Consider the following 10,909-nt stretch of genomic DNA (forward strand, 5'->3'; position numbering starts at 1 on the left):
AAGGACGATATTAACACAGAAGCAAAACACTTCATTGGAACCATTTCAAAAATGACCAGTTGTGGTAGAAATGTGCCTACTCTCGGGGAGTAGGCAGTGCAGGATTTGAATTAAGATAGGCAGAATGAAAATTACTATATTCCAAGTCATGAACCCATTCACATATTCAATAGTATAGCTTTAGCAAAGAGCTAATGAATTGCTGATTGTTTTTTTTTAATGTCACCAGACAGTTTTCTAATAACAGATTTTATTCAATTGTCCACTTCAACAACAGATGGGCAGGCTGGTGCAGCTTCTACACCAGCGCCCTTTGTCCTTAAGATAAAATAGTATAGTGATACCAGTTGCGTTAATTTAATTTTTACTTGGGTTTGGAATGAATAAGCTTATCAGCACAAGACACTTCCTTGTTTTCTCCTTCAACTTACACTTTTGATAAAATCTCCACTCCTTTGGGACAAAGATGGTTTAGCACTATAATAACGTAAAGGTCACAATCAGAGCAATGTATCATGATTTTGTGAAATTTAAGAGGAATCTTGATTTTTAAAAATGTTCTTAGTGGCATAGTATTATAAAACTGAACAGAAACATCTACAGGTCAGCAATGCTACATTCTTAAGGCCTTTGCTCATACTGTTAGTTTGCTGCTTTTGAAAATGTACTTATGATGAAATTTCCGTGTAACCTGAACAGATGACCGGTTGCAGAGCTACTGACTGAGGCTGTGGGTTATCAGAAAATTGAAGTATTAAGCATGTAAACATATACTCAAAAGCCTCACTGAGCCACGTCCTGAAGTACATTTACTTTCATTAAAAGCATTACGTTAGTTGTGCCAAAGAGTAACACTTTCTTTCCCACTTTGGTGGCCGACTTCTGCATTTGGGTCCATAACTGTTTTCAAAGAATGATGCTTTCTTTTGTGGCCCTGCATCAGGAAGACTTAATGACTCATTGCTAAAAGAAACTAACACCTTAATGATACGTTGATCAAGAAACGAGTAATAAAGTCTGATCTAAGTTGCGAACTGTGAGATACATACAAAAAAACCCCCTTCAAAGTTCTTGAGGGTGTGAGTAATGCAGCACTGCTGCAGACCACTCTGAGGTCATGGCAACACTACCTCTGGATCTTCAAAGCTTGCCACACAAGGCCCTGAGCAACCTGATTCAATTTTGAAATGAGCCCTGCTCTGAGCAGGAGGCTGTACTAGATGACCTCCAAGGATTTTTCAGTGGTTCTCTTTTTGAAAACCAGCTAATGACACGTATTTTCTGTTTGCTTTTCACGTTACTTTCAAACTTGCTGTCCACATCTCAGACCAGTGTAGCACATCTTGTGTTTTTATTTTATGTAGTTGGGTTAAACTTCACATATATGTAATTTCTGTTTGCTTGCTCCTTAAGCACTGCATGCTTAATGCAAAATCTTACAACTAGCAGTGAAATAAATGTCTTTATGGTGCACATCACCTACACTGCCTCCTGGAAAAAAACACATCAGTAGAATGACAAAAAGAAGTCACCTCCAGTCTTTGCTAAAATTTAGTTAAATGATGGCATTGGGCATCTTTAAGTGAAATCTGCTTACACATGCGTGCTTGTGTGTACGAGTGCATATGTGTGTGTGCACGCATACTCTCCTAGACCTTTTCAAGCTCTATTTAATACTCACAATGGCCCTGTGACTTGTTACAAGTGGAAAACTTGAGGCAGACAAAAGAGATTTACCCTAAATGAAACAGGAAAGAAAACAGAAGAATGAGTGGAATACCTTTTCCACTTACCACAAGACTATTTAATAGTCTTTCATATGTACCTAATCTGAAAGCAGCTGTAACTCCTTACGAAGCACGAGACTGTATTATCTAGTCATACCTCTGTGTTCCACGAAGCTTAAACAATTGAACATGTACTGGAGCACAGAAACTGAAGTGTGAGGGGATCCTCTGACAATACATCTCTGTAGCTAACTGTGTCAGCTTGTGTGCTTAAGAAGATAAATTGCTGAGCGAGGCATTTTCTTCGGTGCCAGTCTGAGGATTTCTGTGACTTTTGCACATTTGTTTCCTTTCTCAAGAACACTGTACAGAGTAAATTGAACTCTTTGTTGGTATACTTGTCAGTGTACTTCTTGTAAAAGCAAACTGTAGTTCTAAGCAAGTCAAGCTATAAATTTATCAAGCTGAAAACAGACATTGATTTGGTTTCCTTCCTATTTGTACCACATAAAAAGCACAAAAATGAATTAAAGCATTGGTAATGCATATTTCCTGCTACTGACTGGTTACGGCCTTCTTAATCCTCATCGTTTTAATAGCTGAGCTGTGCTTAGCTGGTCTTCTGGACTTTCATTCATAGTCAAACTACAGAATAGCAATCCCTTTTTCCTCTTCTCTATGTACTTATTGCAGCTCATAAAGTAACAGTGTATACTGAGAAGGATCCCCTGGAAGAAAAATTAATGTGGCAGCTTCACCTTTGACTTAAACTGATTTTATGCTCTAGTTTGTAATGTACTCCTCCATTTTTAATACTCATTTCTGAAAATCTTAAATAATACAGGATGTCTTCCTGCCTGCTTATTATTCTTTGTTCCTTTGTTTCAATAGATGGGTGAGGGACCCTGTGCTCCCCTCAGAGGAGGGCTGGAGCTTTTCCATAAGCCCCAGGCACTCTGGCAGGGACTCATCCTTCAAAGAGCACCTCTGGATGTTGCTGCAGGCCTTATGGAGGCCTCCCAGACTTTTTGTGCTTTTTGGTTGCCCTACCTTCTGCAACATGAGCAGTGAGGCTTTTGTATGTCTTGCTTACTCTTGGATTTACCCATGCAGTTGCTTTTGATTGGTGTGGATTTGGGTCAGGTTCCTTCCTGTGATCTATGGCCCACACAAAAGAGGTTGAAAGTTTATCTAGGGGTATGACAAAAACGAACTTGGGAGATAGCCCAGAGCACCACCTCACAGTGCATTCAGCACTCTGCAGTTGTTGCCCACAACAGGCTCTTCAACACAGAGGAACTCAGGGTTGCTCATTCTTCTTTGGCTACCCACCTTGTACTCCTCTGTCCTACAGACCTTCTTTCAGAGCATCAAGAGTCTTCTAAAAAAACTAAAAGGGGCAGTGCAAGTAAAGTGGAAGCTGCCACATGACTAGGTGCACCAGAGGCACTGGAATATTCTTTACTGATGATTAGCTTCCCCATGCCAGACCCCTGACTCAGCCCCATCTCCTGAGGCAGAGTGTGAAGCTTCGCTTCCTCCCTACAGGGAAAACAGAATGGTCTCACTGAAAAGAATGAACTGACTTACACAAGCTGTGGTTATTTCAACTCTTCACTGATTCATTAATATGAATGTTAAGCCTTAAATGACCAGGCTGGCTCTTGACTTCCTCCCATTCTGAAATAATATAAAGGCAGATTCATTTTCCCAGTTGTCCCTACAGTACCATGTAAAGATGTGCCACACAGAGCTTGTTAAATTAACTAACTCCTACTGAAGTGTCAGACAATGAGAAGAAAAACAAAATAAATGTCAGGTCTAATTATTTATGCTGATTTATTTCACAGCTTCTTGCACAGGCCTTACTCTGAAGTGGAACCTTTTAAGTGCTTAACATAGATGAAAGTGTTGAGGTAGCTCCTAGTGAAAGTCATGTCTGAGTTAACTATGTTTATACATACAGCACTAAACAGTCCCCTGCTAGAGATTCTCAGTGGTCAACGAGGGACCTTCACCTGGTGGCATCTAAGGGGGAATGCCTGTTGCTCACATGTGACCTTTGAACTACAAAGACAGCTAACAAGACTTCAGCAGTTGGTGGCTATGTGTATCTGGCACCTAAGATGATTAAAAATGGCTTTTTTGAATGGTTTTTCTCTCAAGTGTACATACTGTATCAAATATGCAGTTCTCATGACACCATTCGAATTATGCTCTGTAAATAAGCAGCTTTACAGTTTTTCCTTCTCTGCGTTCATTTACATAAATTACACCAGCAGCAGAGGCTGCCAAAGAAGAAAAAGGGCTATGCAGTGCTAGCTATTTCTCTATGTGTAGGTCATTTTACAATCTATCAAGTATCCACTTCCATCCAAGCAATTGTTCAAACTCTGTTTCTGAAGCAAGATAATACATACATTACAATTACAAAACTATCAAGTTTCACCTCGTAGCAGGAAATTTATAATGTGTAGGGATCACCCTCCCAATTACTTTGTCCTGTTCTTCAACCAGAAAAGAGTGGGGGGCAGTGGGTTGGATGTTGCTTAATTAAAGAATAACCAAAGTTTCTTCTTGGAAAATCAGAATGACTAAGTTGCTCCTGCATCAATAATTGCACATGTAATTTGAATTTTTGTACCGGAGCTTTTTTAAGTGTCATTATTTGAAAAGAGTTCATGGGGTGAACTACTTTTACCACTAGAGGCACAAACAGTAAGTCAGAAACAGTATTTGTCACTTAAACAGTGGGAATGCTTTCACCAGGGAGTAAACAAGTTTCAAGCTTCATTGAACTTGCAGACTGCAAGAGCCTGAAGCAGAAATACATACTGAAGTATAAACTTCTTGAGATCTTCATTTCAGTGGGAATTGGAGAAAAATGTTTTGTTATTCATCTGATTCTTCTAATCCTCTGCAGAGATTATGCTTTCCAGTGACTCTACATCAGGGGACACGTTCCTTGAGCACCAGGTCTTTTAGCCACTGAGAAGCCATGGTTCTACCTTGGTAAAGTTTTCTTTACTGGGCCCGTTTGAGCACCAGAAATAGGATTGAAGGAAACCCCACCGACATAAATGGACTAGTACCAACCAACATAGATAACCAAGATGTTGAATGAACTTAAACTTGCTGCCAATGATCAGAGTGCTCAAATGACTGGGCCTAGATGATTCTCTGCAAAGGTGGTAGCAGTATTTGCTGCTGCCTGCCCTCCGTTTTTTCCACCATAGGAACTCTCATCTACAGGTGTAATACCTACCTCCATTTTGAGAAAAATGTATATTTATTGTCAAAAGAGCAACATTTTGCACGGTTGATAAATTCCTTTGTTTCCTCAATATTCAAACAAATTCCAGAATCCTAGGATCCTGTTCAGACTGGTGGGGGGCTGGGGAGATCTCCAGTCACAGCCTGTGCCCAGAGCAGGGTCAGCCGTGGGCTCAGACCTGTGGGCTCGGGGCTTCACCCCGTCCGGGTGCAAAACCCACCCAGGCTGGAGAAGGCTCAGCCTCTCTGGGCCCTGTCCCCGCCGCTGGATTGTCCTCATGGGGAAAAAGCTTCTCCTCATCTCCAGACTAAGCCTCTCATTTTTTGACTTGTGCCGCTGCCTCCACCCTCCAACCATGCACCACTGTGAAAAGTCCAGTAGTCTCCTCCATCTCCTCCAGCTGGTGCCAGGGATGTTGCTGGGTGCCCCCAAAGTTGTCTATTCTACCAGCTGAACCAGCCCTAGCCCCACAGCCTCTCGTCCCAGGCCAAAGCCTCCACCCAGGGCCATCTTGCTGGCTGTTTGCTGAACTTGGCCACGTTTATCAACATCCTTCCTCTTTGGAGGCCCCAAACCAGATGCAATGCCCCGTTGTAGTCTGATGAGCATTGAGGGGAGGAAACAGTCCCTGCTCTCCCCTGGCTTTCAGGGCTCTGCCTCCTGATACCGCCACCACAGGCACTGTCCCTTGTTGCTGCCTGGCCTCAGGCTCTGCCTTCCCAGGGCAGGGCTTGGCCTTTGCCCTTACGGAATTCCATTGGATCCATGTCAGCCCCTCCTCCCACCTGTCCAAGCCCCCTCTCCCGCCCCCCCCCGCCCACCCCTCCAAGACAGCAGCTCTGTCTTTGAGTCTATTCAGTGGTTCTGCCCCCACCATCTATTTGGTGTCCTCTACAAACTTGATGACCATGACTTCCATGTGGTTCTCCAGGTTCCTGATAAAGATGTTGAACAGAACTCATTCCTGGATAGACCCTGTAGCACCCTGCTTGTTACTCACCTCCAGGTAGAGAGCAACCTCTTGAGCACAACCCTGCAACCCCAAGTATCCAACCAGTTTTTACCCATCGTTTTCCTCCCATGCAGGTTTTAACGTCCTAGTTTGGACAGAAGAATATCATGAAAGACTGCACTGAAGACCTAAAGGCAAGCAGATTGGTAGGGTACGATCAGCTCTTGTCTGTTTCTGATTTGTCCATCAGTGTGTGTGGAGTTGCTTCATATGATTGAATACATTCATCAAACTTTAGGACAGCGATAGCAGTACCTGGGCATGAGGGGATGAGTAGCTAAAGACCAAGTTAAGAACATCAAAGCTTTTTGTAACAGCCCCTCACCAAATAAGTTACTTATATTTCTAGGTCTCCATGAGATACAGCCTTCTAAGCACCTTTTCAATGCAGGCCTGCAAGGAATGAACAACCTTTTAAAGCACATACTCTTATTACTAAGTTCATCAGTTAAAACTGCAGCCGCAAGACATTATGCAACTACCAAAGCACAGGCTATCTTTCTTCAACAAAAAAGTCTTAATTTAAATGGACAGGTGAGTTTTTATATATTTAATGACCAAGAAAAGGAATAATCAATCAGTTGGCCAAGCAAAACCATCACTTCTCACTTGTACACATCCACAAAAAGAACCTTAGCAAGCAGCACTGCTTCTGGATTGTTACAGTGTTCGCTGTATTCAATGACAGCCTTTCCAAGGGACTTTTCAACAATAAATACTTCACATTGGAAGGAAACAACTGCTGTGGATGTTAAGTTAATCCTTTCAAGCTGACATCCAACTACTTGAGCTTTAAGTCTATACACTGACAGTACAGGAAAACGTTTCCATTTCCATGTATTTTGAAGTTTGACTGCAAGAAGGCATGTCTACAGAAGGTTGGGAAAAAGGACCTGAAAACTGCTTAGTTTTTCCATAGAGAACATCTCCATAGCAAAAAAAAATTCTACTAAACATTTTTATTTTTACCAGTCATTTGTCTTGATTTAGCGCCTAGTGTTTCCTATGTTAAAGCAATTCATTATAGACCAAAGACTGTCTTAGTTAAGTCAACCTTCAGTAACCTGCTCAAGCTGTGGTGCTTGTTCTTTTCTGTGTATGATACGAAGGATCTCGTGTTGCTTGACAGAGGTGCGTATGTGTCCTGACCAGTGCTGTGCGAGGGAGAATGACAACCATCATACTTTCCCCAGGAGTCTTTATTTTGGATGTTCAACAACCTAGATATTCAACAGACTTAACTGTGATTTCAAAGCCTGTCTCTCCCCCTGCTCTTAAGACTTTTTCATTTGATATGGGCAAATTACAAAGCTTTTTCAGGAAAAGAAGAAAAAAAGTGAAAACCAGCAAGCCAGGAATGCATTAAGTTGGCTTCTGCCCTACAGCAGAGCAGACCTCTTCAAGCACTTTCTTCCAATAAGTGACAATACCAACAATGTTGTGAGCCAGCTCAAAGGAGGGATAGGGGCATGTTTCTTCAGACATGCTGTGGCTATCTATAGAAGGCCTTCACTTGCATCCATGGTTCCAGAGGGATGAGTGCTTCTGCAGCTGTAAGCTTCTTTCCTTTGTCTGAGGTCTCCCATCCTTTTTCTTCCAGTCAGTCCTTGTCTCTATCCCTTTTCCCTATTCTAGCAAGATTCAGCACTTACATAAAAATAGATAGATGGATCTTCACTGTTCCAGCAAAGATCTGATGGGGGGTGCGGGAAAATACATCCATAAAAAACGTGAGCAAATACAAGCTGGTTTGGGAAAAGGCACGCTGCAGCTATTTGTAGAGGCAAGAGGTGCAGAAGGGGAAGAAGTGAATCAATCACACAAGCAACTTCAATTCTCTTAATGTCCATTTTCCTCTGTTTTTACTGGCATCATAGATATTTTACATTATTGCTTGTAGTGGGATTGCATGGCAAGGTTTTGGTACCAGGGTCTACAGGGGCAGCTTATGAAAGAAGGTGCCAGAAGCTTCCCCCACGTCCAATGGAGCCAGTGCCAGCCAACTCAGATGGACCCACCACTGGCCCAGGCTCAGCTAACCAGCAACAGTGATAGCACCCCTGGGATAGCATATTAAGAAGGGGGAAAAAAAAATATCTGTGCACCAGCAGGAAAGAGGAGTGAGACTATGTGAGAGCAACAACTCTGAAGACACCAGGCAGGCTGTCCCCCTCAGCCTATGGAGGTCCACAGTGGAGCAGATATCCACATGCAGCCCTTGGAGGATCCCACACCAGAGCAGGTGGATGCCCAATGGAGGCTGTGACCTGTGGGAAGCCCACACTGGAGCCAGTTTGCTGGCAAGGCTTGTGACCCCTTGGAGGACCCACGCTGGAGCAGTCTTCCTGAAGGACAGCACCCTGTGGAAGGGACTCACCCTAGAGCAGTGTGTGGAGAACTGCAGCCCATGGGAAGGGCTCACACTGGAGAAGTTCATGGAGAACTGTCCCCTGTAGGAGCAACCCCACACTAGAGTAGGGGAAGAGTGTGAGGAGGAAGGAGCAGCAGAAACAATGTGTGATGAACTGACCATAACCCCCATCATTCCCCTGCACTGCTCAGGGAGAGGAGGTAGAGAAATCAGAAATAAGTTAAGTCCAGGAAGAAGCATGGGAACATGGGTTTATTCTGATGTGAATGATGATAAATTAAACTAATTTCCCCATGCTGAGCCTAGTTTTCCCATGATAGTAATTGCCGAGTGACCTCCCTGTCCTCATCTTGACCCATGAGCCTTTTCTTATATTTTCTTCCTGCTGTCTGGTTGAGGAGTGGAGCGAGAAAGTGGCTTGGTGGACACCTGGCATCCAGCCAAGGTCAACCCACCACACTGCTTAAAGGCAGATCAAACAGGTGGCAGAAAAGAATGTGGGAACATAAGGACAGTATTAATAGAAATTTGAATATTTGTAAGGGGGAGAAGGCCAGTTTCAAAACTGGATTTGCACTCACATTGGCTAGCAGACAGTCAACAGAAATAGGCAGTATTTAGAACCAGAGGGCTTTAATTTTGTAATTTAATAATTTAATTTATGTAATTTAATAATGCTGCAGGAGTTCTCAGTACAGCTATACCACCTTCATTAGATACTGAAAGAGTCCCATAACAGAGCAATAAAACAGAATCAAACACTTGCAGATAGCAGGGGAAAAAAGTTGTTCAAAGATAGTAAGGCACTTGTTGGAATGTGTTTTTACAGGAGGAATCCCTGACTACTCTCCAGGCCTGCTGTGGAAGTGAACAATGATTTCACAATACAAAAATGAAGAGGGGCAGGGCAGAATAAACCTAGTGAGACTAAGAGCTAAACAATATCTACAGCTAAGTACAGGCCATCTTATATCATCTCCTGCCTTTGCCTGATGTCCCACAGTCCTCCTCCCTCCTGCTATTTGAAAAGAGAGAAGTTTTAACTGGTAAAGCATTAAGTCTCCTATAGACTTAACTTCAACCAAACATTAACCTCAGGAAGAAGTCGTTTTGTCTACTCCATATGCCACTTGGTATGACAAATGAACTTCAACAAAAAAGTAGAACTGTTCATCTTCTGTATTAAGATTAAGAAGGCAGAGCATTTTGCCTGTATTTAGCTGCCATGCAATTTCATAACCAACAAACTGACTACAAATTGGCTTAGGTTTTGTCACATTTCAACACAAATGCTTTGTAGTATCAGAGTTAGACATCTAACAGAAAAAGGTCAATTGTATCTAATAGCTAATAATCCTTACATGTTAGGCTGATATCAAAGGCACTTTATCCCAGAAAGTACTCGGCAAAAAAAACAGTATTCTTGGACAGAAACCTTAGAGGACTCCTTGCATCTTAATCTTTGCAAGACATTTTAGTCCACATGCATTCCAGATACTGGAAATGTCTACATGCAGTCAACAGTTGCCAAGGAAAGCTGGCTAGAAGCTTCAGCTCCCCAAGGAGTAGGCAAGCTTGCTAGAAACAACTTATTTTAAATCTGCAGAAGTTGGCAGCTGTCCTCATCTGTCAAGAAATGAGTCCACAATACACAGAAGACCATTAAGAGAGCAGACCCCAGCTGTAGCTATAATGAGAACAGGCATTAGAACCAAGCCCAGGAACTGATCCAAGTTCTGACTTGATTCTTACTGTTACTATTTTAGAGACTTGATTGATTGAGAATGATTTAACAAATCATCACTAAAGCATAGCTAGGAGTTTTCACTTCTTCCAAACTATGTCTTAGCCTTGTACCTTCATCCATTCAGAAGTAATTGTTTCTTCACCTTGAAGGGGAAAGGATTAGCAACAGTGAAGTAGCACCTCCTGCTACAGTAGTTATGGGCTGGCAATTCAAGGTGAAGATCAGTGTCAGTGGATAAACACAATTTCACCCCAGAAAAATGTCTTGTCATTAAGGAAACTACTATGACTACAGAAGCTACCTTTTACTCAGTTGGAGACTACCAAGTAGTTATGCCAAACAGACTAAAAGATTCTGCTTTCTTTACTCCAAACTTGATCACATAGCAAGGTGCCTTAAGACCACAAAAACTCTAAGTTAATTTGGTCTTAATCATTCTCTATTGCATGAATGAACTGTACATGTCCAGTAGACAAGGAACATACTTGGTGCTACTAAGATTAGCACTCCAGCAGTTAACAGTTACCACTGAGATGAGTATCATCTTCCCAGATGCAGAACAGCTGTACAATTTATTTTTCACTCCTATGGTCACCCAAGTGAAAGGCTCCAGCACTCGAAGTGATGAGTATCTTACAACCATTACAGTGAACCGAGTTCCCACAGGGAAGTAAATGCTGATGCTCATTGCAGGGGACTTCTGTCATTACAGACACAGCAACAAGGGGCTTTTCAGCACAGAGGCTTCAGGGGCAGGCTGCCATGTCACAGCTCTGCT

This window comes from Falco biarmicus, chromosome Z (assembly GCF_023638135.1).
Source record: "Falco biarmicus isolate bFalBia1 chromosome Z, bFalBia1.pri, whole genome shotgun sequence".
Classification (NCBI taxonomy): Eukaryota; Metazoa; Chordata; class Aves; order Falconiformes; family Falconidae; genus Falco; species Falco biarmicus.